This window comes from Serinus canaria, chromosome 9 (assembly GCF_022539315.1).
Source record: "Serinus canaria isolate serCan28SL12 chromosome 9, serCan2020, whole genome shotgun sequence".
Taxonomy (NCBI): Eukaryota; Metazoa; Chordata; class Aves; order Passeriformes; family Fringillidae; genus Serinus; species Serinus canaria.
Genome location: NC_066323.1, coordinates 9,094,346 through 9,121,795, shown reverse-complemented (window position 1 = coordinate 9,121,795; position 27,450 = coordinate 9,094,346). Strand labels below are relative to the sequence as shown.

Genomic DNA, 27,450 nt, shown 5'->3' with positions numbered 1-27,450 from the left:
CAGTCGCTGCCTGCTGGCACTGCTCGTGATACTACTTGGTGACAAGGGTTTGGGAAAGTTCTGCCCATAGGCACTGGGAAGAGTCTGGAGGTGCCCACAGAGCACCCACCGCGGGGCAGCAGCAACCCGTAGTGCTGATCCCACTCCCTCGAGACACCGTACAATGCCAGACTCGACGGAGCCGCTCTGTGCTCACCCCACCCTCAGCAGCAGTGACACTGAGCTGTCCCCAGCGAGCCCCGACACATCCACCAGCGGGCAGTATCCCGGCTCCAGCAGCCCTGTCACCTCAGCCTGCTCCGGTGCCATCAACACAGCACCGTAAGCCCCACCATCCCAACCCAGCGGGTGCGAGGGAGGGAAGAAGGAAGACGGGTATAATAAAAAAAAAAAAAGGAAATAAAAAAAGAAGTAAATAAATAATAAAACCGACCAGGCCAGACCCGGCAAATCGGCGAGCGGGGCAAGCCGGGCACGTTTATTGGGGTGCAGGGGGGGAGGATGAAATACCTGCCGAGGGGGATGCTCGGGTCCCGGGGCTGCCGGTGCAGCGAGGTCCAGGGCTCCTCCCGGCGGCGGCGGCGGCTGCCGGCGGCACGGCACGGCACGGCACGGCACGGCACGGCACAGCACGGCACAGCACGGCACATCCCGGTCCGGCGCCGGCAGCTGCCGGTGCGGGGCTCCGGCGGGCTCCGGCGCACAAAGGGCTCCGCTTTTAAAGCCGCTGCCGGAGCCCCCCAGCCCCGCAGGGCCCGGATTGGCGGGGCGGGCAGCACTGCGGGGGGAGCCGCGCAGCGGGGGGAGCAGAATTAAACAACAACCAAAAAAAAAAAAAAAAAAAAAAAAAAAAAAGAAAAAGGAAAAAGAAAAGCAAACAGCGGAGGGGAAAGTGCAATCCAGCCGCAAGCATCGGAAAAAACAGCCCCGGGGATGCCCCGGACACGGCCCCGCCGGCTCCTCCCGCCTGCGGGGCTGGGGGGGCTCAGAGGGGTCCCGGGTGCAGCGCGGAAGGACCAGGTGGGAAGGGCTGGAAACCGCAAACCTCTTGAGGAAAAAACTTGTAAGTGCCGGGCCTGGCGAGACGGGGTGGGCGGGTGTTTCACTCCTGTTGTGGGTGACTCCCGGCTCCAACCCCTTGCCGGTGCCCGGCTCCTCTCCAGCCGCCGGGCTTCACCTCCGGGCTGCCCCAGCCCCCCCGCTCCCTGTTCCATCCCATGGTTGTAGCTGGTTTGGGTTTGGTTGGTTTTTCGGGGGGAGGGTGTGTTGTCCGGAGAGCTGTGTTTTTCCAGCTCGTCGGCAGGGGGTATGCTTGTACCGAATAATCCAGCTCTTTTGTCCGGGATGCTGGCCCCCATCCCCATCCCATCCCGTCCTGCTCAGGGTTGCAGACAGGCCGGGCCCCTGCGGGCTGCCAGCCCCTGCGGCTGGAGGAGAACATGCCTTTGCTGACACCAGCACTGGCACGGTGGAGGGAGCTGCTGTTGGCTGCGCCCCGCAGGGTGGTGGGTGAGAGAACAACTCTCTTCACCCTGTCCCACCCGTTGGAAGGTGTTTCCAGCCCCAACAAAGCTGCTTTAAAGGGCACTGGCAGAAGGGGGATATTCTGGGGCTCAGTGCATCTGATGGAGAACATTTAGTGTTTAGGATGTCAGGACAGGGATGCTCACAGTAGTGTGTCACACCTTTTCAGTAGCTGCATGTTTGGCCCAGAGTTACCATACCTTCACAGTCTCTGCATGGGATTGACCCAGCTACAGAGAGAAAAACCTTGCTAAATCCCTGATGGGAAAAAATTCCAGCCTCATCATGCTTCAGCCTTGGCACTTCTCTGTCCTACTCTTGAGTCCAAAGTGTTCCTGATCAGTTTTCCTGTAATAAATTTTGGGGTGCAGCTGGGAGTTGTGCAGGTGCAGGTACGTGCAGGGCAGGGCAGCTCCAAGGCCCTGCTCAGACAGCATGGATGCTGTGGGAATGGCTGTAGGAAGGGGAGGACTCAGTGGGGAAGTGAGGGGTCCTGGCACAGGCAGGAATGCAAGTGCCTCTGGGAGCAGCAATCCCAATCCCCTCGTGCACTGTGAATTTCTCTTGCACTGGGCTTTGTTCACAGGGCAGGGGGTGAATGCCTCACCTGGGCCCCCAGCCCATCCTCTTTGCTCCACTGCCAAGCTCCAGGCCCTGGGCAACAGTGTGTCAGGACAGAGAGCCATGAGCAGTTCAGTAATGACTTTTCTTGTTGTTAATTGGAAAGGCAAATTAACTCAGTGACTCCACTCTCAAAGTCGTGCACTGTGGCTGTCGTCTCATGCCCTCAGGTAGAATTTCCCCTGGCAATGCCAGTGGATATGGAGTTGGATGCTATGGCCTCTTCCCCTCTCCACACATCTTCTGCTGGAATTGTCAGACTCTTCCTGGGCAGCTGGTATCCTCTGGCAGGGGGAAGGGGGAAACTGAGGCACAGAAGTCAGGCTGGCACCTGTGTCAAGACTGCTCACCTACAAAAAAAAAGTTCTAATTCAAAGCCAGGATCCAGGAGGCCTCAGCACTGCTCTTGCCCTCCAGCCCCTGTACTGGTTTCCAAAGGGCTCATCTGCCCACTGTGAGGGACCCACACCAAGGGCAAGCTGGCTCCTGAGGCTCTTCGTAGAGGGGCAGACCCAGCTGTGGCAAGTCCATCTTGAAGATCAGTGGGTATATAGAAAAAAAATAAGGCTACATCATACACAGGCTGCATCCTGGCTCGGTTTCTTTGATTTATCTTTTCTTTTATGGAACCTTACCTGACTCTGGATTTCTGCTGTTCCTTTGCAGGTAGGTAAAACCATAGAGGGATTGTGGCTGGCTGGCTTTGGAATTAACCCCAGAGCTGAGCAGTCTGGGTTAGCAGTGCTTGGGGCTCCTCGACAGACAGTGCTAATGATGACACAGCATTGTGCTCACAACTTGTTAAAACCCAGGCTTTAACGAGATTGACGGGTATTTAAACCCACACAGCCCTGTCACAGTGCCCATGTACTGCTCAGAAGTGCACCTGAGAACTCAGTGGCTACCACAGGTCTCCAGGCTGCCAGCACTGGCGCAAGTGGGACAAGGCATGGTGGGCACTGGGTGTTTGAAGGGTCCTGGGCTCTGCTTGGGTAGGGATGCAGGCAGGGAAGGATGGCATGTTGCTTTGGGATTCCCTGTCCATCCCCAGGGCTTGCCTTGCTGCTTAGACTTTCCCAAGGCTGTTGGAAGTAGCTCAGCTCAGGCCATCCACATTAAGCTCACCCTTAGCCATGCATGACCCAAAATGGGCTGGATCCCAAAGGAGACTTATGCCACCAAATCCAGCTGCCTTTTCTCTCTTGGAGATAAATCTCTCACTACAGCCCAGGCAACGCGGATAAAACAAACACAAATATTGAGCAGGGAAAGTTTGGCTGCTCCAACTTTTTGCCTGGAGCTGGCTGGAGCATCCTGGCAAAGCAAACGCCCCCGCTAGTGTTTGTTCCAGTTTTGCTGTGTAGCCCCCTATTTTATGAAACAGGGTCCTGGCCAGTTTGCTTCGCCGCCCATCGGAGCAGCCCTGTGGGGCCAGGCTGGCGGCGGGAAGGAGATGTGGAGCCAGAAAGGCCTGACCCCACCCCAGCCCTTATTGCTTCTTTCAGCAAGAAGAGTAACAGCATCATGATCCTTGGTAACATCAAGGGACTGTTTGTCATCAGGAGAAATGCACTGGCAGGCAGCAGGAGGAGAGCCAAAGGCTACAACCAAGCATGAGGCAGACGTGGCTCCAGCATGCCAGCACCACGTGCTGCTGGTGCTCGGGATCCTGCCTTCAGTGCCCTTGTGGGCTCGGGCATGTGTCAGGCAAGGCTCCCCTGCTCAGTGCCACACACACACGTGCCCCGCCTCCATGGGGACACCACGGGTGAATCCAGCAGTCTGGCGTCTTGTCCTCAGCTGAGAGCAGGAGCTGAACCAGAGCTGCTGAAGCACGGGAATGCAGTGTTGCAGCAAGGAGCTGGGCTGGCATCGAGTTTGGGACGGGCTTCTCTCTATCACCAGCTCAGCTCCTCCCTGCTTGCAGTGATGTTGTCCCAGGGACTGCAGCTTTGCAGATGTTGAACTGATGGAGTGGGATTCCTCCCCTTCAACACACGGCAGCCAGGTGCTTGTTCAGGCAGCCCTGGCTTGTAATAAATTTGATGCAAGGATTCAAAGCTGAAATAGCTCTTCTGAAATCCTCCCTAAACTATTGGAGAAAGAGTCAGGTCTGTTCAAGGGTTTTCAGTCAGACCCTGGACCAGCATCTAACTCCACCCACTGTTCTAAGGGATTACAAGGCTGAGGCAGCCAGGAAATCAGTTTCAAGATGGTCTTTCATGTCCCATGCACTCCTGGGACTGGGTTCAAGAATCCATGACAAAAATTTAATATAAAGGGGGTGGTTTGAAGTTTGGGGTGCGAGATCAGCAAGAGCTGGAGCCCAGGAGGGAGCCTGGCCACCAGCCCTGGTCCTGCTCCCTAGTGCAGCCCCTCTGGGATGAGCTCTCTTCTCTGCTCTAAACCTGACAGCTGTCTTGCAGATCACTTAGCAACAAGCATGTGTGAAGCATTTGTCACATCACAGGTGTGCATCCAGGTCTAGACACAAGGTCCAGTCACTGCTCCTGCTTGATCCCTGGCATCACTCTCCTGTTGTTTTTGAAGCAGTGTGGATGAGGACATTCATCAGCTTCTCCGTAATGTGCACACGTGTTCCTGTGCCTTCCGCAGCTTCTCCTGGGCTTTCCTCCTGCTCCACTTAATTAGGCACCGAGGGAGAGGGACAGTAACCAACAATTAGGTGAGCTGGAGAAGTGCCCTGGTTTTCTGGCCTCGCTGCTCTAAGCACTTTGGGAACTACCTTCCCCCAAGAGAGGGGAGAAGGAGAGGGAGTGAGCCAAAGCTCTCAGAAACTTGGAGCAAAGCAGCATCAGCTGGGAAGAGCAGACAGTGGGTTAAGTTGTGCAGGCATAATGGGATGAGGCAGGAGAGTCCCTGGAAGGGAGTGAGGCAGTAGATTTTGATCCTGGCTCTGAATCAGTGGGGTTATGGGATTGTCATTGGGCACCTAGGAACAACAGGAAGTATTTAGGAGTGACAGATCAGTGTGGCTGCCCAAACTTGGCTCTATGGTCCCTTGTCACTGGCATGATCAGGTTATGTGGCTGTGATGTCCTGAGAACTGGCTCTCACCCTTGGAGGTTGTAAGCTTTGTCTATCCATAATTCTTCTGTGATCACAGTGGCATCCCTGGGGAGGGATTACATCCTCTGCCGACTGTGTTCCTGGCCCAGTTGGAAACAGTTCCGAGCAGCCTCTGCCTCTCTTTCTGTTGTCAATTCAAGGCCTTGGAGCTAATCTCCAGTGTTGCCAAGAGATCAAGTCTTGGCCCTGCTGGTAATGGTGTGATCCCAAAACATTTCAGGAACAGAGAACTTGAGATGCTGAGCCAGATGCTGAGCTCCTGAAGAAGATAAAAGGGGATGGGGTATCTGACAGCATTCAGGTGAATCTGTAATTCAACGAAGGCTGTGTGGGTGATTGACAGAGGTGACGCTGTCCCAGAGTGACCTGGAAATGCAATGGGAACCAGCTGAAGTGCAGAAGTCTAAGGCTTGGGAGTATCCAGCTGTCCTCCTCACTGGCTGGGAGCTACCCACGAGGTGCTGCGGGAGCCCCACAAATTTGCTGGTGTAGGACAGGAGGAGGATGCTTGGAGCCCTGGTGCCTGCATCCCACTGGAAGTCTAAGTGATCAGAGACTCTCTTGGTCTCGGTCTCTCTGAAAGGTTCACTGTTGGCCTTGCCAAGGCCAGAGCTGTCTCTACATCTTACCAAGAAATTCCTGCCAAGATGTTGTTTGGCCAAAGTCCTGGAGGCAGGATAAATCAGTCTGAATTTGCAAATACCAGGCATGTGTGCTCAGACACACCCCACCAAGAGCAGCTGTTCCTTATCTGCATCCACCTCTGCCAATCCCCCTTTGCTCAAGATTGTCTCAGCCCTTACTCCTGCTCCTGGCTCGGCTCCCTTAGCTTCAAATTTCATTAGGCTTTAGCAGCATCCTCTCAGGAGGCTTTTGAGAAGGCTTGTGCCCCATTTCCACTCGCTGGGGAGCTCTGGCAAGTGACACAACATTCAAGGAGTGCATGCAATAAAAATCACTCCTTTGTCCCCATAGCAAATGGCCTGGCAGTGGCAAGAAACTGGTCTTCCATCCACAAATCACATGCAGCTCCTCATGGGCTGACCCTACCTTCTTTTTCTCCAGAGCTGGTCGTGCATCCCCAGGTCCCCAGCCCCACAGCTGAGGTTATTGGATATGAGACTCCCATCCCTGCTTCTGTGGAGGGGAGTTACCAATTGCTGCTGTTGAGCTCTGCCTCACAGGGAAATCCCTGGTGGGGTGGAAGATCCTGTACCTGCCAAATTTTTCCCTGGAAATGCAATATGAAATGATCCACGGAACTGGTCCCATGCCTGGCTGTCACTGCTGGCGCCTCTGACTCTACTCATCTGCTGGGCTGGGTCCCAACTGTCCGTGTGTGATGCCACCAGCAAACGAGAGACAAGGGGCACAGGTCCAGCCATGCAGAATGAGAGAGGCTCTGGGGGAAGGCTGGGGGAGAGGAGTCTGTCCGGGTGAGACACATCGATCGCCTGTTATCTGATACATTATTCATACCCAACCTGGGCTGCAGCTCAGCAGAAAGTGGTGAGCACGCACTTCTCCTCAGGAAATATGCCCGTGAGAGATGAAGAGCCCCGGCCTCCAGCTCACCAAACACCCTGCTAGACAGTCACAACATAACAGCCTCCTTTTGGCTTTTTGTGCCCACATTCACTGGTGCTCATGGCACCAAAGACTGGCCAATGAGTCCCAGCACCCACTGTCACATTGTACCAAGGGGTGTTTCCACCAGGACTGGTCTCTGTAAGGGCAGAGCGGCTTTTCTTTGCTGGGACACCCCAGTCCTTTTCACAAACATACGTGACTCCACCTTGACCAACTAGTTAAGGATGCTCTGCTTCCTAGCCTGGACATGAACACAGCTCTTGGCAGCAAGGGGTGTGGGCCCCATCATACTTGCCCAGGGTGATGTAATGGTGACAGAGAGGAAGGCAGGAGCATATGATCAGGACATGGCTTCACGTTGGGTGACATTCAGTGTAGAAGTCCCAGCCTGGATGGGTGCAGACCCCGGGCTGATCACATCTGGAAGACTTTGGAGAGGATACTAAGGAAGGGACCGTCCTCCCAAAAATGTCCAAGCAACCATTGCGCCTGGAGAACCCATCCCTGGCCAGCTGGAGTTTCTCTGCAAACCTGATCCTGTTCCACTGGGGTGCAACATTCACATGGACTTTAGCCCAGCTGTCCAGGGGAGCCATGGTCAGGGCAGCAAGGCACAGTGGTGTGACAGCAGGATCACCCATGGGACCTGTTCCCCACAACTGCAGGAATCCCTTGGGAAGCAAGGCAGTTGCATGCTCCATGGGACAATCCACTCACTGTGACACTTGGCACGACGCCACCACACTGCGGAGGGACTGTGGCTGGGAGGAGAGCTGGGGTGGGGTGTGTCAGGCTGGAAGTGCTCTGGTATTTGGGCTAGGGAGAGATTCTAATGGGGAAAAATTAGGTTGTGAGGCATTAAAGACAGTCACATTCTACATTTTGAGAGGTGCCCTTAGAGATGCCTTGCTCTTGGTTTTACACCCTTCTTCCCACAGCAGCAGGCAGGGGGTCTCACACCCACCCCTCCAACCCCACAGGCATCTCCTGTGATGCTGCTTCTCTTCCTGAACCCATTTCTTCCTCTTCCCAACACTTGGGGATGTGCTGCCTTGCCTCTCTGGAGGTTTTATTCTGCAAATAAACCAGCCAGGCCTGGGACACCGGCTTTCTCCCTGGAAATATCACTGCTGTAATTCCCAGCAGACCCGAGGTCGGTTCCATATGGCTGTGGGCTCCCCGCTGCCCGGCTGCCTCGCTGCTTCTCCCTGGTGCAATATGGCACCTCAAAGCCCAGCGCCAGCACTCGGGGATTAGCTCGCTTTTCTTCTCTTGTTGTTATTGCTTTATTCGCTAAACCTAACGAGGCAGCATTTGTGCTGGCCCTTGAGGGCAGGTGGCCAGGATTTATGACTGCAGCGCTGCCGGGTGACCTGGAGTAGAATCGGGCATTCAGTGCCGGGGAAAAGAGACCAGCACCCGCATCCCTGGGGATGCCGGGAGGACCGGGACAGCTGCGCTACCCAGCGACTTTTGCCGGTGCCGTGTTTGCCCCGAGGGAGAGCTGCCGCGGGCCGGGGACATTCGCTGGCATCGCTCTCGCCGGAGCTGGCAAGGACGCTGTGCCATGCTGAGAGAGCACCCGCATTGCGAGAGTCACAGCTGGCACGGGCACGGCGCGGCTCTGAAGGGGCATTTCACTGCTCAGACGGCCGCTGCGCATGAAAAGGGCATTGTAGGGGAGCGTGTGTGGCTGGGGAGCAGCTGGCGTTGGCAAAGCATCGCCGCGTCTTAAAGGGACACAAAGACCACCGCCTCCTTCCCCAAAGGGCATGTTGGAGCTGGGGTGGGGGTGGGGAAAGGGCAGGAGATTGCTGCGGGGACAGTGGACATCACTTTGGGGCCGTGAGCACAAAGGGGACGGACACGTAAGTCCTGGCTGTGATTTGGGGCAGATGGGTCCCTGCTCCAAGTACCCAGTGTGTGGCACGAACAGGGGAGTTGCTGTCCTGTGCCATTTCCCACCATGGGGTGCTGCACCCCTGGAGCAGTGACCCCAGATCTGCCCAGATGGTGAGGACTTACTAAAAACTCCTTTGCTCCCCTTCTTCTTAGCCAGACACAGGGAGCCCCTGGCCGTGGTGCCTTGCAGAATCAGGGCATCTGCCCCACAGCTGCCCCCATCCCTGTTATGCCCGCGCTGTGAGCACCTCTCCCATGCCCTGCCCAGGGGTGCAGTGTTCCCCCATACCTGTCTGCCTAGGCCTGGTTCACACCAAGGGATCACAGAAGTTTCGTCCTGAAACTGGTTTTTGAACGGGCTTGGCTCACCCAGCGTGAAGAGCAGGACGGGCAACGCTTTATTTCAGGCGGCGGCATAAATCAGCCCCTGGCTGGTGTCGGGCTCTGCCAGACGTTCCCCTGGGGAAGCGGAGGCAGCCGCAGGGGATGCTTCTTCAAGCCCGGGTTTGGAGCTTGGGGCCTGAGTACAAATCCACGGCCGCGTTCAGGTTCAAAAAAGGGACCGGGGACACACAAGGGACATGCAGGACCCTCCGGCAGCAGAGGAGAACAGCCAGCTGGATGTTGTGATGTTTCAGCTCACTGCTGCCAGCTTTGCTGGAGCCAGTTTGCCAAAACAGGGTGCATAAAGCAGCTTGGGAATGCTTGGAAGGAGGCACGACTTCCTCTGAGAAAGGACCAGAAAGAGACAGAGACTGCAGAAGAGTCGGGAGAGGCGGGTTGCAGGGGAAGGAGCCACAAAGACAAAAAGCACTTGGAAAAGTCCTCGGCAGCCAAACCCACGAGCCCAGACACGCCGCAAAGCACCTCTCACTTGGGAGCCGCTGCTTGAAAAGAGCCTTTGAGGAAAAGCTGGGGAGCACAAACACGTTTCTCCTCCTTCCCCTGGAGGGAAAGCTCCCGCTCCACAGCAGGGTGCTGCGCCCTGCATGGCGGAGGACACTAACTGGGGGCTTGTCACAGCATCCTCGGTTGGGAATGGGGAGCTGGGGGTGTGCAGGAGAAGTGGGATCCAGACTTTCCAAGTGGAGGGAAGGGGGGATTCTGCCTTGCTGCCTACCCTGCTGTCGTAACGAGGCTGCCGAGAGCGGGGTGAGAGGCTCGGGGGTGGCCGCCTCGCCCCCGCCCCTCCGCCCCCCGCCTGCCCGCTCCCGGCAGTGCCTCTCTCTCGCGGCAGAGGGCGCCCCGCTCCACGCTTGCGAGCGGCGGCATGGGGCGGGGGGGACAAGGGACAGGGGACGGGGGACAGGGGACGGGGACAGGGGACGGGGGACAGGGGACTGGGGACAGGAGACGGGGACAGGGGGCCGGTTCCCAAAGTCCACAGCAAACCCCACTGCCTCCCGAAACAAGAGCCCTGCCACTGCCCAGCAGAGGGTGAGGTGGTTTTGTATTCCTGCTTCCCTGCATCCCTCCTTCCCTGCATCCCTGCATCCCTGCATCCCTGCATCCCTGCATCTCTGAATCTCTGCATCTCTGCCCCGTAAAGGGTGAGGTGGCTGGCAGCTTGCATCCTTGCTTCCCTGCATCCCTGCCCCATGAAGGACAAGGACATCTTGCATCCCTGCCCTTGGCAGGTCCTGCCCCTGCCACTCCAGCCTTCATATTTCCTAAGGATCCTCCAGAGCTGGATGAGGCTCAGAGTGGCACTTCAAGGATGTTTGTGGAGGGAACAGCTGTGATGTCCACATGGATGAAGAGACACCAAGGGGAGATGATAGAAGGTTAAACTACTATCCCAAGTGTCAGGGAAAAGGTGAGGAGGGGTGACAGTTCCTGCTGCCTCCAACAGAAAAGGCATTGGGGCAGCAAATTAAGACTGAAGATGGAGAAGCAAAATAGGTGGTGTAGGTCACTCAAGGGCTCTCTGCACGACTCCCCACAGCAGGAATAAAAATCCGTGGAAGTCTGTTAGGGACAAAAGCTCAGACATCTCTATGCTGAGAGGGGCAGAGATGAGAGGACCATGGTCCATCCTGTGGTTCCTCCTCCTGCACTGCTCCCTGCACATCTGAGACATCCAGGCTGGCAGCCATGGGGTAGTGATGGAGACAGATGTCTGGACTGTCCTGCTTCCCTTCTTGTTCAGTCTAGAGCGAGAAAAATTAAAAGCTAATATGATTTTTTGGGATTCTTTTGTTTGGTTTGGTGTTTGTGGGGGGTTTTTTTTCTTTTTTTTTTTGGTTCCTAAAAGGAAGCAGTTGCTCCTCCTGAGGAATACCTGTCCCATCTGGCTTCCAAGTTGCTCATTTTCATTGCATGAGCAAAGGACCAAGAAATAGACCATAAAAATAACTGCCTCCAGCTGAACCTCTCTGGGAAGCTGGGATACACAAAGGAGGTGGATTTAGGGGAGGCCTGTGACATAGGATCTAGGCTATAAACCACCTCCTTCTGCTGCAGGGACAGAGGCTGTGCTCATGCAGAGGAATGATCGGTGCTGTAATTCAGATGCTTCTGAAATTGTAGAGTGTGTCAGCGCTGGGAAATCCCCAAAGCTCATGGCCAGATTAAGAATTAGCTGCAGATTGTAGTGAGATGGATCGGTGTCATGGCACGGTACACTCTGCAGTCCCTCAGAGCTGCTCCTGCTGCTGTCTGATGCCACCGGTCCCTGCTGCCTACGGGAAGGAAACACCGGGGAAGGAACCAAAACAAGAGGATGAGGAGCTGGCACTGTGCCCTCAGACTCTGTCCTAATCCTGATGGCCTGAGCCCTGAGCTGATTACCAGCAGCTTGATCTCTCCTCTAATGCCACAGCCTGGTGCCCATGCAGGGCTGCCTGGGGGAAGCTGGTATACCTGGCTGCCAGATTTTATGGATGCAGTTGTTTCCAGCCTGGCTTTGCTGGCTCCGCATTGTGTTTCTCACCTTCCCCAGCAATGAAGTGCATAGTGCAGGGAGAGAGAAAGCATCCTGCTAGACCACACTCACCTGAGTGCCCAGGCGGCTTGGCAAGCCTCTGGCTGGCAGCCTGAAGGCCAGGAGTTACCAGCTTTGCTCAGGAATGAGAAAGGTCTCCTGGGGACAGCACTGGGGTGACAGAGGACACCATGGGAAAAGCCACTTTGCAGAAGGCAGCGCTTGGGAGGACAAGGACTGGTGTCACAGCGAGGTTGTGTGTTACCCCAAACAAGAGCCCTCTCACCTCTGTGACCCTCTTCATCCTCCTGTCCCCCTCCCAGGGCTGGGACACAGAAAATATTTGTTGTGGTTTTCCTTACACTACTGCTGTCAGAAAATTTTTCTGTTCAAGAAACTTTGCAAAAGTCCTTGGGGACACACTGGAGGGGGGAGGGAGGGCTGTTAGACCCCAAAGCAGAAGGATCCCATAGAAGGACAAGAGACTGTCCCACACGTGGACTCTAGAGCCCCAAACTGCCATCTCTGTTTGCAGAAGACAACCCTCAGCCCTGGACTGCCAGCCTTTCCTGACAAGCCAAGGCACACTGAGCCTAGCCAGGCTGGCATCTAAATCAGAAGATTCCCGACTGCCTGCACACAAGGGGAGAGGGGAGGATGCTCCGCTCCTCTCTGCTCCCCTGATCTTCCTGAGATGCCAGGAGATGCTCTGGGCTTTTCCTTTCCCTAGCCTTCATCCCCCTGGCTGACTGCCTGTAGCTCCAGCTGAGAACCCATCACCTTGGCCTCTTGGCTGCAGGGCTATGAGGTTCCCACACATCCTTTGCCAGCTGAGTGATTTCTCCTGTAAATGACACCTTTTGCTTGTTCCTTTTCTTGCCCCACAGTCCTGCCAGGTGGGTGTTAAACACTACACACACTTCCTGCTCCCTGTGCCACAAGGTGCCCAGGGCATCTTATCCAACACTGAGACACCCTGAGGACCTCATGGATTTGGGACCCTCTGGGCACTAAGACAGATGGTGCCACAGGCACTTGGAGAAGAAAGATTATACTTTATAGAAGGAGAATTAAAGTCTGGGGCTGAGAGCTAAAAACTAAACAGAGATGCTTAAATAGCCCAGGAGCTATAGGACCTGCTGTGGTTTCTCCTGGAAGAAGGGATATAGCTGTGAGGCCAGGTGGAATTTTGAAGTTGTCTGGTAAGTCTTTGTTGATGTTAACACACAGCAGAATGGTGAACAACCTACTGGATTGTTCAGAGAAATTACACCAGGGTGAAGACCATCTTGAAGGTCTGGCACATCTACTAGTTAAAAAAAAAAAGAATGAAGGTTGCTGAAACTGTAGGTAATAATCTGACATGAAAGGTACCACACAGGACACAAAATAAAGTGACTTTGGACCTCGTTATGACAGATACAGATGAATTAATTGCTGGGCTCTAAGGCAGGAGTTGTCCTGATTGGTTGACCTGTTTCTGCTTGTTCTGGGCAAAAAAAAAAGCTGTTCTGGGATATTTAAGTGTGATGCTCCATAGGGTTAATTTTTCCAAAGGTGAAAGGAGAAGAGGAATTCAGAATGGGAGGAATAATTTAGAAAAAATGTGAGAAAATATTGTGAGCTCTTCAGAAAGAGTTTTTCATATGTGGCATACTGTGCAAACAGAGAGGAAATGGGTCTGGCTACAAGCCCGTTCTAATTCAGTGGTACATTGGAAACCAAAGAGCTATAGATGACAAGTGGAAGGGAAGAAGGACTGACTAAAAATCAGTCATTAAAATGGAAATTCAAGATGTTGATTACAAATGCTAAAATAAAACAAGCAAAAAAGACCATACAGGACGAGGGTGAGGACAACAGAAGAGAAGTGCAGGTAGATGGAGAAGAAAAGAAGCAACAGCATTGATACAGTCTCCATCTAACATCATGAGATGGTTAAACTGATAGTGATACATAAAAGCTGATGTGCTCAGTAAGTAATTCCAGGAGGGGATATACTTGTATCAGATGAGATATCATATAGACCACTGGAAGCTTAGAGCTTAGAGATATTAGCACGCATACAGGAGTAAACTCACAAGCCTTGGAGAGCTGGCAGAGGTGTCCTGCCCTACTAATCCTTATTTGCAAGAAGATCAGAGAAATGCTAATGTTTTGCCAGAATTTCTAAAAAAGGCAAATGAGATCACTGGATAACAGACCTGTTAACCTGGCATCATGCAAAAGAGTGGAAGAAAATCTGAACATTAACCAACACAGAGCTAACAGAATACAAATAATGAATTGCCCAGTTTTTGTGGCAACAATGTTTGGGTTTACTGTGTGAAGGTCACTGTATGACCACAACATTGTTCTCGTGAACATTTTGCCTGAGAACTCTGAGATGCGATAGGATAAAGTGTTTCCTGGAAGAGTTGGCTACAGGTGAGCCTCAGGAATAGATGACCTCTGTTGATACACAGGAATCTTCCCCATGGATAGGTGGATGCTCCTGAATCCTTCTCACAGCTGGCGGCTGGCGCATGGCGAAAGGATGGGGAGTGAGATAAGAACATCACAGTCCTGCTCAGTGGTTTGTTACTTTGGAGAACTCAACCCATTCAAACAAAACATCTTAGCAAGTCAAATGCAAGGAGGAAGGAGCAAACTGTGGACTTCAGTTACCAAGTGGTAGGATGAAAATGGAGATGGATTGAGATGGTCAGAGCAAACAACTCAAGCAGAGCTCCTGCTGTGATACGGGAGTGCAAAGAGTAGCACAGGTTTTGGATGTTTGAATGGAGAGTAATGACATGGCTGATGCAAGTCATGTCTATGGTTTTCAGTTCAGTTCAGTTCAATTTTGTTTTGTTTTGTCTTGTTTTGTTTTTAATGGAGATGAAACATGGGAGAAGAGGCAGAAAAGAATCACTGCAATGAAGCCTGAGCATGGGAGAGAGCAAGAGCACACATGCCTAGTCTGGTTATCTAAATGAAAAAGAGATTAAGAGGTGTATGAGTGCTTTCCTAAGGCCACGGGAAAGCTAATTTCAGTTGTTGTAGACAACACCAAACATTTACAGAGGATAAACCGACAAGACAAACTCCTCAGCCTGCTGCCGACATGAGGACATGAGGGATGTGTTCTATCAAAGTTAAACCTCCAACCTTTTCTCATCATGTTCCCAATCTCTCTGGCTTGGCAGAGGAAAGATCCACCACAGGTTTTGGAGACCTCACCCTGGGAAACAAAACCCTCAGACACGCCCTTTGATCCCCTACAGCAATTCAAACGTACATATTCATCTCAACCTACTCCAAGCAGGTATCCCACAGCACATACCTTGGATACCTCTCTCTGTGGCTAACTTCACACTCCTATCAGTTCCTCCTTAGTCGAAGCATTAGAGCCACTTTGCGTATCGTTATCGGTGCTTGATCTCACAAGTGTCTCAAGGAAGGTGATGTTCATACAGCCTGACTTTGTTAACATGTTATGAGAATAGGCAATGCTAAAATATCCTTATTGCTCCTTCTACACCCATTTTAATCTAGCACCTTTACACATCAAGAGATTTATCATTTTATTGCTCCATTAACAAAATTGTCCATCATCTTCTTCATCTGGGGTCCTTTGACCCTTTTCTTTATGCTGACAAAACCCTTAACTGGGAGTTAAAGTTTTTTAAATTAAAACTCTCTCAGGAGCCTAATTACCTCCATTTCAATGCTAAATGCTTTCATATAGGCAACAAACCAAAGGCCAAATTCTAAAGCCAGGGTAAACTCACATGAGAAATTATCATGCTTCCTCCACAAGATGCATGATTAATCACCAGAACCAACCAGCTAATGAGACTCTATGGGTTTATCTTCAGATCAAGACTTGGTTCCCTCCTGGAAGAGGTGTTTGCTTTGGCATCCATTGAAGCAGTAAGTGGGCAAAATACAAGGGCCTGTGGTGTAAAGGAAGCCACACGGGAGGGGTAGCCATTTCTTCTGGTCTGATCCTCCCAAAAGCAATGCACTCCACCTACTTCACCAAGAGCCAGAGGTGAACAAATTGGCTCCTTGATATCAGAGCTGGGGAGACAGCTCATCCCTCCTGCCCGCCTCTCTGCCTTCAAGGGATCCCTTCATATGTAGTGTAAAGCAGTGAAGGGCAGAGAGCCAAAGTGTGGCTAACCCCAGCCCAGAGTCATCAAAGGCCTGGAAGCCTCTCTGATACATAAACCTTTGACACGTGTCTGGAACTGTCACCAACCCAAAAGACCAAACAGAGCCTTCCTTGGAGGTCACAACTTGGAGAACTTGCTCCCAATCAAATCCTCAACCCCAGCCTGAGGCTGATCATGGTCCTGAAGGGAAATTCCATTAGAATGTTCTGTTCTGCTATGCCAGCATTGTCCTCTCAGACACAACCCAAGAGGTTGTCTTGAGATATCTCATTAACTGAGAGGTACCTCTGGACACAGAGAATCTCCTTTTCCTTGTTACTTGGTGGAACGCCACTAACCCAATGAGACGGGTAGAAGGTGGGAGGATGAACGGTGCACTGATAGTGGTTCTCCCTCCTGCTTGATGATAGCAGGCATCCCAGTTATGGAAGGGCGTCTTAGGGGTAGTAAAATCTCATCTTCTGTTGTCACCTTGATCCATACCTCATAAAGCTTTGCTCCAGCTGGCAGACTTCATCTTGCCCTTCTGGAGATGGCCACATCTCTGGCATCTCCTCCATTTCCCACCACCATTTCTGGCTGCCCTAGCAGCACAGCAGCCTGGGCATGAGGACTTTTGCGCTGAGGAGACAGCAGAGAGCACACAGCTTTGCCATATTTATCTCCAGTGACCCATGCAGGTATGTCCTATGGTTTCCATACAGCATCTCTGGGGTGGGAGTCATGGGCTGATGACAGTGAATGCTTTGCCCTCGAGGCTGTTCTGGAAATGATTGTTGAATCTTTGAAATGGATGCAAGCCCTTGACTTCCAAAAGGATATACTTCTGATATCTTTACAGAGATGAGGTCAAGCTCTCCTTGTCTTTGGGTGCTCCATGCTGTGTGTGTTGTCAGCATTTGAGGACAACCATAATGCCTCTTCTGGGACCTCTTCAGCAGACAGTCCAAATGCTGCAACCAACTTCTCCAAGAGGGACAGGCTGCTCCCAATCTCCCTGAAATCATCTGTGTTTCTGTGGTCATTCATTTCCTGCTGCACATGCACAGAGCAAGGGGCATTGCTGGGAAACATGGGCAGATGTGGACTATTAAAACGACTCCACAGACTTGCCACTCTTGGGGAGCAAGTGGGAATGAAACCAAAGCCATAGCACTTTAGGGAAGGTCTCCCAGATCCCACTTGGCTGCCAGGCAGGGGTACCTGGATAGGAGCAGGAGTGCAAGGTGGGGGTGGGTCAGTCTGTAGTGCTTGGGAGCAGAGCTGCCCCATGCACTTGGAGCTGCAGCCCCACATGCTTAATGAGCACCAAATGTGCATAAAGTGAACAGAGGGAAAGCCTTTGTCAGGCAACAGCGGCAGCCAGCACTGCGGAAACAGTCAGAAAAGCCTTTCCCCTTAAAGTTTACTACTTTTACTACTAGCCTGGCCTGGAAGCCTTTATTGCTGCTGGCAAAGCCAGGACTTTGCTCTTGAGCCAGCCAATGGGAAGCATCAGAAGCATCCACGTATATCAGCCTGGTGCACCTTTGTGTGCATTCCTCAGTGTGTGGGTGCCTGTCCGTGTGCGCATGCCAAGGGCTCTGAGCGTGGGTTCGGGTGGGGCGGGAGCTCACCTCACCCTCCCGGGTGCTGCTGGGGGAGCCAGGCGGGGGCCAGCCAGTGGCTCCAGGCACCCTCCTGCTGCTGGGAGGCTCAGGGGGAAAGTTCAGCAGTTCTGCAAACAGAGGCCTCTCTCAGAAATGCCAACAGCCACTTCAGGGGCAGGTTTGCAGAGGAGCTCAGTGCCCATTTGCAGAGCTGGAAGGAAGCAAGTGGCTTCTGCAAAGAGCCTGTCACCTCGAGGCCTCCTCTAGGTTCTTTGGAGGGAGCCCCCACTGTGCCACACACCTGCCTGTGCAACTCAGAAATACTGCTGGAGCTTTTTGGAGAGCCCTGGTGAACATGTGCTCATGGATGCAGATCCTGTGGGTGCAGAGTGGGGCAGGGTTGGTGTTTGAGCTACCACTGGCATGGCCCCAGCAGAAACCATGCTCTTAGTTTCCACTGAGCCCCAGCCAGGATTGGGGGCTTCCAAAAACAGGGAGGTGTAAAAGGGGCTAAGGCCATCTGGAAGAGACATGCTCTTTGGTGATGTGGGTGGCAAAGCCCCCTCAGCTCCAGAGAAGCTGCTAGGAGTTATGGAAGCCAGAGTATTGCGACTGTCTTCCCCCATATTCTGGCTACCGGACCCTGCCAGCAGCAGGGCAGGTGCCTGGTGACTCCTGGCTGAAGGGTCACTCCTGCAGCTTGAGACCTCAGTGGGAGACCCAAAGCTGGAGCATCCTGTGGTCTGCACCATCTGATGGGCACTTCTGCATTGCCTGACTCCTGTCCTTGGGGTGCTTCTCCCAGGACTGACATGAGCCTCCTTGTATCCCTGGCAGGTGGAGGCACTCAGCTACATTTCATCTGCTCATCCAGGACGGCAAAGGAAAGCTGAATCCTGGCATCCTCTGCTGCTCCTGGCCCTCCCACAGCCCACAGTGTCTGGGAGCTGTGGCAGGCATGCCTGCCGCACCATGTGGTGTTTCTGCAGGCGAGGAGGCCTTTGAGAGGCCAGGATAATGGCTAATAGTGCTGTTTTCCTCTGCTCTGCTTTCCTTCAAGTGAATTACCAGGGTCTTGCTGGGAATTATCCTGCCATTACCCAGCGCTCTGGGGAGCTGCCAGTGATTTACTTAACAGCAAACAACACAAAGAGCCGGACACGGCGGGAGCTACACAACCGAACAAGCTGGGGAACGTGCAAGTGGAAGAAAAATGCTGGAACAGCAGCCAGGGTGCAGGGATCCGGCCAGGGCTGCCAGCCACAGATGGGCACAAGGATGTCCCCAGGATCTGCTTTCAGTTTGCACGTGGAGGTGTTCATGCCAAGGGTAGATTTGGTCCATGGAAATGTCAAAGGGTGGAAGCCCCACGGTTCTGTGCCCGACTGGCCAGGGGGAAGCCCAGGGCTGTGGCACAGAGGAAAATCCAGTTCTCCCTGCTCCTGGAGAGGTATTGGACTCAGGGATGGTGGAAGGCTGTGAGTGGGTTGGCAGCAGAGTGAGGACTGACCCCCTGCTCTACACCAAGACCCACCAGTGCCTTTATAAGGGGGGCAGCAGAGACAAAGAGTCCTAATCTCTCCCACTGCCTCTTTGCATCTTCCAGATTTTGTCCTTGTCACTCTTTATTATCCCATGAGTGAGCAGGGCCCTCAGACACCCACGGCCTGGCTCGCCCCAGCCACACTGCTGCCTGTGACAGCCCCAGCTCCAGCAGATCACTACAATGCCAGGCTGCCCCAGGCTGCTCCCGCCTTCCTCCGGGAACTGCCCTCTGCACACAACAGGGTGTGGACACCCTGACAGACACGTGGTTTCCTTATGTGTCCCCAGCATTTGTGCTGCGCCCTCCCCACAAGCTCTCATGCTTGCCATGTGTCCCCTCTCCTCACACAGGCTGCCCCTGAACAGCCACCACGTGGCCCCCCAAGCCCTCCAAGCACCCACAAGAACCCCCTTGTCCTCTTGCCCCGGGCACGGCTCTGCACACACACACGCTCTCCCCTTGACACTTCACAGACGCCAACGAAGGAGGGGCGAAGGAGGGGCTCCTCGAGTGCTAGAAAGTTGTTCCTACTCTGCGCTGGGAGAAACCACATTACTCACGAGTCCCTTTTTAGCGCAGATATGTGTTTCCCCCTTCCATCTCCAGTCCATTAGCTACTATGGAAACAACATGTCATTGCCCGGAGGTGGAGTTCAGCCACAGCCAAAACAGCCGCCGATAAATTCCAGCACCCAAATTCACATCCTGGGGCAAAGCCTGTGCAGTTCAGCCGGGGAACGGGAGCAGAGCCCTGGCTGTGCTAAAGGAGCAGACCTCAGTCAGGGCATGCTTGCTGCAGGATATGTGGGGTATGCAGAAAGCACTGGTGGGGACCCCATTGTCCCAGCCAGAGTGGACATGGCATCTCTGGGGAGGGCCAGAATGATTTACACTTCCAGAGCCTGACCAAGGGTGTGTGTGTGGAGATAAACAGCAGATCCACAGGGGCTTGGCTGTCTGATGTCTGCTGCATCCTGCAGCACCCACTGCCCAGCCTGTGACAGCTCTCAGCTGTGGATTTTGAGTGTCCAGCCTGAGGGCTTCATGCATCTAAGCCAGGTTCCCATTGTGGAGCAGAAGAAGCCGGGGTCCTCATTGCACCAGGGCAGCCAAAGTGCTTGAGCTGAGCTGCTGCAGGTGAGCACTGTCCTCCTCAAACTCTGTCCCCATCCCCTGAGTCACCTGGATATGGGGAAGAACTATCAGTGTCTCAAAGCCTGCCTGGCTCTGCATGGGGAGATACATGCAAGGTGGGGCAGAAGCTGTAGGGACCCAAGGGAGTCACAGTTTAATGGAGTCCTGGCTCCAGTCTTCCCTGGCAGAATGGAAATACAGGAGATAGGCAGTAAGGCCATTAGAAAGAAGAACTTTCCTCAGCAGTAGCCAGCAGTCCATGACGGAGCTGTGACATCCAACACTGGTGCTGCCAAGTTGTCTGCTGCTGTCTGTGGGCACCCTCCCAGCCTGGACTGACCAGGAGCTGCCATGTCCCACTCTGGTGTCTTTGATATCCTGCAGTGCCAGTGCCTGGGGACAGCAGTGCCACACAGGGTAGCCAGTAACTACCCCAGCACTTCCAACAGCTTACCCAGAGACATGCACCAGAGCCAGCTCTGGCCTAGCTTGGACACTCCCTTCCTTCCCCAGCTTCTTCAGGAGATAGAGCAGGAAAACCTGTTAGTCCCCAGAGCAGCCTTGGAGTGATCCACTGGCTTTCGAGTTGCAGCAGTGACCTGTGTAAGTGCCTGCCTGGATCAGGGCCAGTGAGAGCAAACTCTGGCCATGAGGCTCCATCAGAGGAGGGAGGGAGAGACCAGAGGCAAGCAGAGATGCCTTTCCAAAGCAAGAAGTGGAATTGCCTGTTAGCAAGGCTTCTCTGCAAAGAGCTGAGCACCATCTCTGAAAAACAATAGAGCAAACCTTGTGAGGAAGAAAAAAATATTGCTGGTTTCTAGAACAGGGATTTTCAACCTGTTCTGCTTTGCTGATCTCCAAAAATATCCCACCAGAGACACAAGTTCCTTTGTAGCAAACCCACACCACCTGGCAAGACACCTCCTGGCCTCAGTTACTCTTCCTTAAAAGCAGCCACGGAGCCATGGGGATCCCCCAGCCACAAAAGCTGCAGCTCCCGAGAGCACCGGAAACACAAACCAGGCTTGTTTACCCTCATGGGAGCCCCATGAAATGGATTGCAGTCCCAAAATCCCAGGGCATGGTATTGCAAGAGTAATGCTTGTCCCACACCCACTAAGGAAGGAGCAGGAGGGCACCCAGTGAAGCTGGGAAAAGCTGAGGTACACCTCTGGGGAGCACTGGGGACACTGCAATTTCAAAGCCGTGCTTCAGACGTGGTGCTTGGTGTGGATTCTCTGCTGACTAATAGAAGACAGGGCATCTGCAGTGGCAGGTCTCTTGGGGTGGGTTCTGGTGAGTCCCCCATCTGCTGAGCCACTTGTTTCCAGGACATTGCAAGAAGATCTAGAATTTTGCCGTCACATCACCACCAAATTTGTTTAAAATTGCTCCCATGGGTTTGCAACCAATGGAAAGGAATGAGCAGCAAAAATGGGAGAAAGGCTCCTTTTCTTTGGAAACCAATGTGGACAGTAGCTAAAATGAATGCTAAGGGATGCAGGAAGGTGTAAAGGAAAGAAGTAGGAGTAGGAAGAGAACGATCCTGCTAAAATATCTCTTCTCTCCAAAATTCTGCCGATCACAGGTGTCTCCACTGAAGCAGGATTCCTGAGCATCCTTAACAAGTGGGGGACAGTCCTGAGATACAGATTGGTAAGGATGTCCCCAGTCCTTGTCTAGAATCTCAGAAATGCCACCCAAGAAAATCTCTTGGCAAGGATCTTCCCTGTGTTCCCATCCTGGGGCTAGGAGTGTCAACACAGACCCCATAAGCTCTGCAGCTGAGCTGAGTGACACTGTGACCCCATGGGGATGGCATTTCCCCCATATCCCCTTTGCTTTTAGCCACTGGTGTAAGGAGCATTCTTATAACATATCTCCTAGACCATACGAGCTCCCTAAAGCCTGCACAGCCATAAGACAAGTTGGCCAAATAAACTGATTGAAAATAAAATTTTTTAAAAAAGGAGAAAAGGCAGAGTCTATTCCCTAATTTCCTTTTGTTGCACAAGCAGTGAGGGAGGCCGCACACCAGCAGAGCTGGACGGCTCCTTTGGCAGCAGCACAGATTTCGATCGGCTTGAAGCAATCATGAAAATGCAGCCTGAACTTCCAGTGACTCACCCAGAGAAGGGAAACTTCCTGGCTTGTGTGTTTGAGCATTTCTGGAAAAACTGCTATATTTGGCATGGAAAATAGGAAGGATTCCTCCAGTTGCTTGAAACAGGAGCAGCAGAAATGAGTCAATGGGCAGTTGAAGAACGTTGAGCAAGGACGTTCTTTTAAATTATTCATTGTGATTCTCCACACTGTGTATTTTCCCCACAACAGGCTCAACAGTGACAGCCCAGGATGGCCCAGGCTCTACCAGGAAGATCGTCAATTTATTGCTCCAACAGCCACCCCGGCACTGCATGTTGGCTGTGTGTTATTGACTATGGACATTATGGGCTGCTCCCCATCTGTTTACCAACAAATACTGCTCCTAAAGGTATGGCGTTGTGCTTATCGCTACACGTTGACCCAGCGTGAAAAATCTGCCAATTTATATTTTCATGACATCAGGAGCTAGAAATGCAGTTCTTGCCAGCTTCAAACACTCTCAAATGTTTCATCTAGTATGCTGGGGGAAAAAATTTAAGGAACTGCTCTTCTGCAAATTACTGAAGTTGGTGGAGGGGGGAGCTATTTTGAGGATTTCAAATGCATTCTTCTCTTCCTTTTTTTTTTTTTTTTTCCCAATAGTTGTCCAAATGGTTATTGAAACAGCTTGTTCATGAAAATCCTGAATTGGTAAATGAAAATTGTTATTTTCAGATCATATTGTTATTACCTAAAGGAAAAAAAGAGAATAAATTACAAGCAAAAAAATCAACAACTTTTCATGAAAAATCTGCTAAAGATCAGAGAGAGGGCAGCAAACATTTTCCATTGGGTGCAATGCCAACTGGTTCCTGGTTAGTGTGTATTAAATTAAATATTCAATTTGGTCATGCACTGCTTTTATTGGTGGATAAAAAATCGACAAATAAGTCTAATGCAGAGAGATGCTTCATGCTGCAGCCTGGCAAATCCCATTGCAGCTCTTGAGCAGTGCTTTGGGTGGGGAAACCTGTTCCTCTTGCCACTGCAACCCTGCAAGGCTGATGCCTGGGATGCATGGCTATTGCATGGGGAGTCCTTTCACCTTGTGACCCACTGATGTCCATCATGGCTGGGCCAGCAGTAGGTGACCAGCACCTCTGTCATGATGCTGAGGGCAGGAAGCAGGAGAGGGACTGTTAGGCAGTGATCCTCTCCCAGACACTGAGGCTTTGCCACTGAGGGACCTTCAGAACAGGGAGTGGGACCACTGAATTTAACTTCTTCCAATTTCTCTGCTGAACTTATCCAGTTGCTTTTTGCCTGTAATTTTTTCTGTGCTCCCACAGCAAGGAGGCCACAGCTCAACTGTGACAGGAGAGCTCTCTCTTTCACTGGAGTGGAGCTTGCTGCTATCTGTTGGCTCCATGTTCTTGTACAGGGAAGAGCCAAGCATCCACCTTGATTTGGCAGAATTCTTTCCTCTTCCCTGCTCAGCCCACTCCTTCCAAAGGTGTTGTTCAATGGGAACCACCCCAAGCAGGAGGGTTTCAGCCTAGAAGCAGCAGCCTCCTTCCCCAGGCTCCTCCCTGCTGGGCTGGAAGGAGGCCAGTCCCTCCAGAGCTCCAGCAGCACGAGGGGCAAGCCGGGAGATGAGTGGAGGATCACTCCTATCCCCAGCACCCCACATCTTCAGCCCAGCAGGAGCTCCAGGCAGGAATGAGATATGTTGGCATAATATCAGAGAGAAGGGTCTTGTCTGGGGCTCTGCTTTGCCTCTCGAATGCTGCCCCTGGAGATTTGGTATCTGCTTGAGACTTCTGGTCCATCAATTATTTAATTCCCTCCAGCCATGTGGTCTCCAGCCCCGAGTGCTCGTCTCCTCTGAGCGCACAGGCCTGCCTATGGGGGGAAAGGGATTGGGCAGGGGGATGCAGAGCAGGGGCTGGGCAGATGATTCCCACTGGGAAGCAAAGCAGAGGCACTGGAGACAGGTCCCACTAGCCGAAGTCTTGAGCAGAGCACTTGGGCCAGCACCTTCTTTCCCAGCCACCCATTGGTTGGAGGGATGGGTTCTTCTTCTGATCCCTGGGGATGACCCTGAGGAAAGCACCTCCCTGCTCCATGCTTCACTTTACCCACCTATAAAATAGGGCCGAGATTTCACAAGTGGTGTGAGCTCCAGTGGCATCCAAAACGTGCGTGCAAGGCAGTGTTTTGCAATAAGCAAGGGTGTCACTGTCACCCTTGCTCACAGGAGCTACACCTCCAATGTGCCTTTAGTGGATCACATAAGGCTGGTGGTCCCTGTTTGCTGCTACTGCCCGTGCTGTCTCAAGCTAAAGCAGCATGGCACAGCACAGCAGGCGCAGCTGGGTAGGCAGGACAAGCTGCGACATGCGGGCAGGCTGGCGGCTGGAGCTGGGTAGGTGTGTCCCTGTTACCCAATAAATAACTCAAGCCCTAAAGCGGCCCATTGTAATTACAGGGGCCCCGCGCAGATTGAAAACGAAGAAGAAGGAGGGGAAAAAAGGAAATCAAGGTTCAGTTCTTCCCCAGGAGGTAGCGCTCCATGGGGAAAGCAATAGAAGGGAGCAGTGATTTATATCTCTCCAGAGGAATTCTCCTTTGCAGGGCCGCCCAAGGCGCCGCCAGGTTCAGCTGAGTTTCTAATCTGAATATGCATGAGCCAGTAATTAATTCTCTCTGATACTGATCCAGATTTGGGGTTGGTTTTGTGAGTGTGTGCGTGCGCGTTTGGTGTCCGTCTTCTCCCAGGTGTGCTAACACACCAAGGAGGGATGAGACGAAGGAGTGCTGCCTCTCCACAGCTGTCCTTGCAGGATGGTAGCCACTGACACTTCAGGGCCAGCTTGGGGCAGACAGGTGACCCTGGCTGGGTGGAGACTTCTGTGGGGTGACTCTGGTTGGTGTCCTACTGGGGACAGCATGAGGAAGGGGGACAGAGAGTAGGGCACAATCAGGGTCACCTACCTGGGGCTGGCTACACCATGGGGCAATCCCTGCCCAAACACATACCCAGCCTTGGGCATGTGCAGGAGGTGTTTTCCCTCCTCCAGCAGACATTACAAAGATACTGTGCTTGCAAAGTGCTGAGAAGAGGGAGGGAGGGAAGAGAGTCTTGACTCACCTCCTCCCTCCCACCTCCCTCTCTCCTTTTAAATCTCCTCCATGCATTATTTGAGCAGTGGGATGGGAGCCCTGAGGAGTGAAACCTTGTCTCTGGCCGAAGGCCCAGGCCTGGGGCAGGATGTGGGTGTGTAAACCCCATGCCATAGGCCCTTCCTCTGGGTCTGATCCACAGCTCATAGTCACAACCAGCCTTCAAACCAGGGGAAGACCAGTAAACATTAATGAAAAAGAAACTACTGTTTTCCAGCTTCACAGAGCCCACACCGTGGAACACAGGTCTCTTCCCCTGGCCCCAGGAGCATGTTGCCCCAATGGCTTGCTCACCCTTCCCTTGAGAGAAAGGCAATAATTAGCTTTCCTGCCTTTAAACCTTGCCATGAGGGTCTGGCCATCTCTCAGGAATGAGTTGAGGTGGTTCCAACACACAGGCAAGGAGAGATGGGGATGAGAGTACTGGTGCCTGGGTCATGACATCAGCAGTGCTGGCCCTTGGCAGCCAGGAGGTGCTGGATCCATTCCTGATGTTGTGGGCTCCCTGAACAGCCAGCACCCCAATCTGGAGGCTTTCCTGGTCCCCCCATCACGTCCTCATCTGCCTGTAGCCAGGTGCAGGATTAGCAGCAGTGCTGAGGTGTATTGCCCCACTCCACCTGGCCCTGGCTCCTGACAGCACCCACGTGCAGCAGAAAAGGGACTGCCTTGGCCCCACATCTCAGCCCAATAGGGCAGTGGCTTCCCAGAGCCACAGAGAAGCCAGTGAGCATCAAGGGACCACGGTGTCATTGCCTGCTGGGGTCACTGGATCTGGAGAAGTCACACTCCCTTTCCCACACCCTCCAGTAACAGGGGATGACTCCTCCAGAACACTGTCCTCACTCTGGGGCTCTATGCAGAGGTCCAAGGACTGTGCCATGTCCTGCCTACCAGATCCAGCTCCATCCAGTGGAGTGCAGAGGAGACAGACTCCCTGCATCCATCTGAGGGATCCCTGTGATGTCTACAGGCTTGGAAGCAGCGGGCTGGGAACAACTGGTGAGTCAGAGCCCTGTGTTGTAACGTGGGGGGCAGAGCGCGTGTTGGAGCAGGGATGGCCGTGAGCTTCAGTGCGGGGCCCGCCTGGGCCTTTTGCAATCCTCTGGGGAAAGGCGAAGTCAGTGTCTCCATCCCTTAATTAAAGTGTGCCACAGGGCCCTGCTCCTGCCTGTTTACATGGTTCGTGGGGATGGACAGAGGAGCAGCAGCCCGGGACATGGGGAGGAGGGTGGCCTCATCAGCCCTTCCCTGGGCTGGGGCAGCCGATGCTCTCGAACAGTCTCTGGCTCCAGCAGCCAGGTTTCAGCCTTGAGCCCACAGTCTCTCAAAGACACGTTTTGGAACCATGAGCTGATTCCAGTTCTCTACACACATCTCCTCCCTCCTGTGAGTGCACAAGAAGCTCGTTCCCACCTCCCCATCGCCCTTCACACCCCCACTCCCCCCCCCCCCCCCAGCACTGCTGTTCCAGAGAAAACCTGGCCCCCGTGTGCAACCCCTGCCCATCGAGGAACAGAAGGTGACAGAGCCAGGATGTCATCTCTGCCGGCTTCACGTCCCGCATCACCAGCCTGACCTAGAAACACTACCACGTCTCGTGCGCCGGAGCCCGGGGATGCTGCAGGCTCATCCCTCTGTTTTTTCCAGAGCAGCTGAGTGACAGTCGCCCCTCCCTTGCCTCTCCGAAGAGCGTAATGAGAATTTCCTCCGAGGAGCAGCTTGCCGCGATGAAATAATCGCCCGAGCAGCATGATCTTCGCCGGGGATTAGAGAGGCTGCTACTTGCTGAGCTAGGGAAACGGCCGGTGAGGAGGGAAAACTCCTACCTCCTCCTCCAGCACCTCGGCTCCTTTGCCAAAGCAATCGCCTGCCGCAGACGGAGCGAGGTCCCAGGCAGAGAGCTCAGCCCTGGAAACTTCTGCCCCCGATAGTCGGGCACTTTTGCAAAGTCCCCTTCCACCCTCCTTCTTTTCTCTCTGCTCCCTGAGGAGCCGCTCCTTCGGCAGTCCGGAGGGGTGGAGAAGAGGTAAAGAAGCAGCTGCCTTTTACAGGCAACAGTTCCTGTTGTTTCTTTTTGGACTGCTGAGGCATAAAGCGCCG

General features: G+C 53.2%; 1 long non-coding RNA gene across 1 annotated transcript; it reads left to right on the top strand.

Moving 5' to 3' along the window:
• Positions 1-720: 720 nt before the first annotated feature.
• Positions 721-26,778, top strand: LOC108961871 (uncharacterized). Its single transcript, XR_001990280.3, has 3 exons — positions 721-1,063; positions 21,668-21,735; positions 22,414-26,778. It is a non-coding gene; the product is annotated as an uncharacterized LOC108961871 (long non-coding RNA).
• The last annotated feature ends 672 nt before the right edge of the window (positions 26,779-27,450 follow it).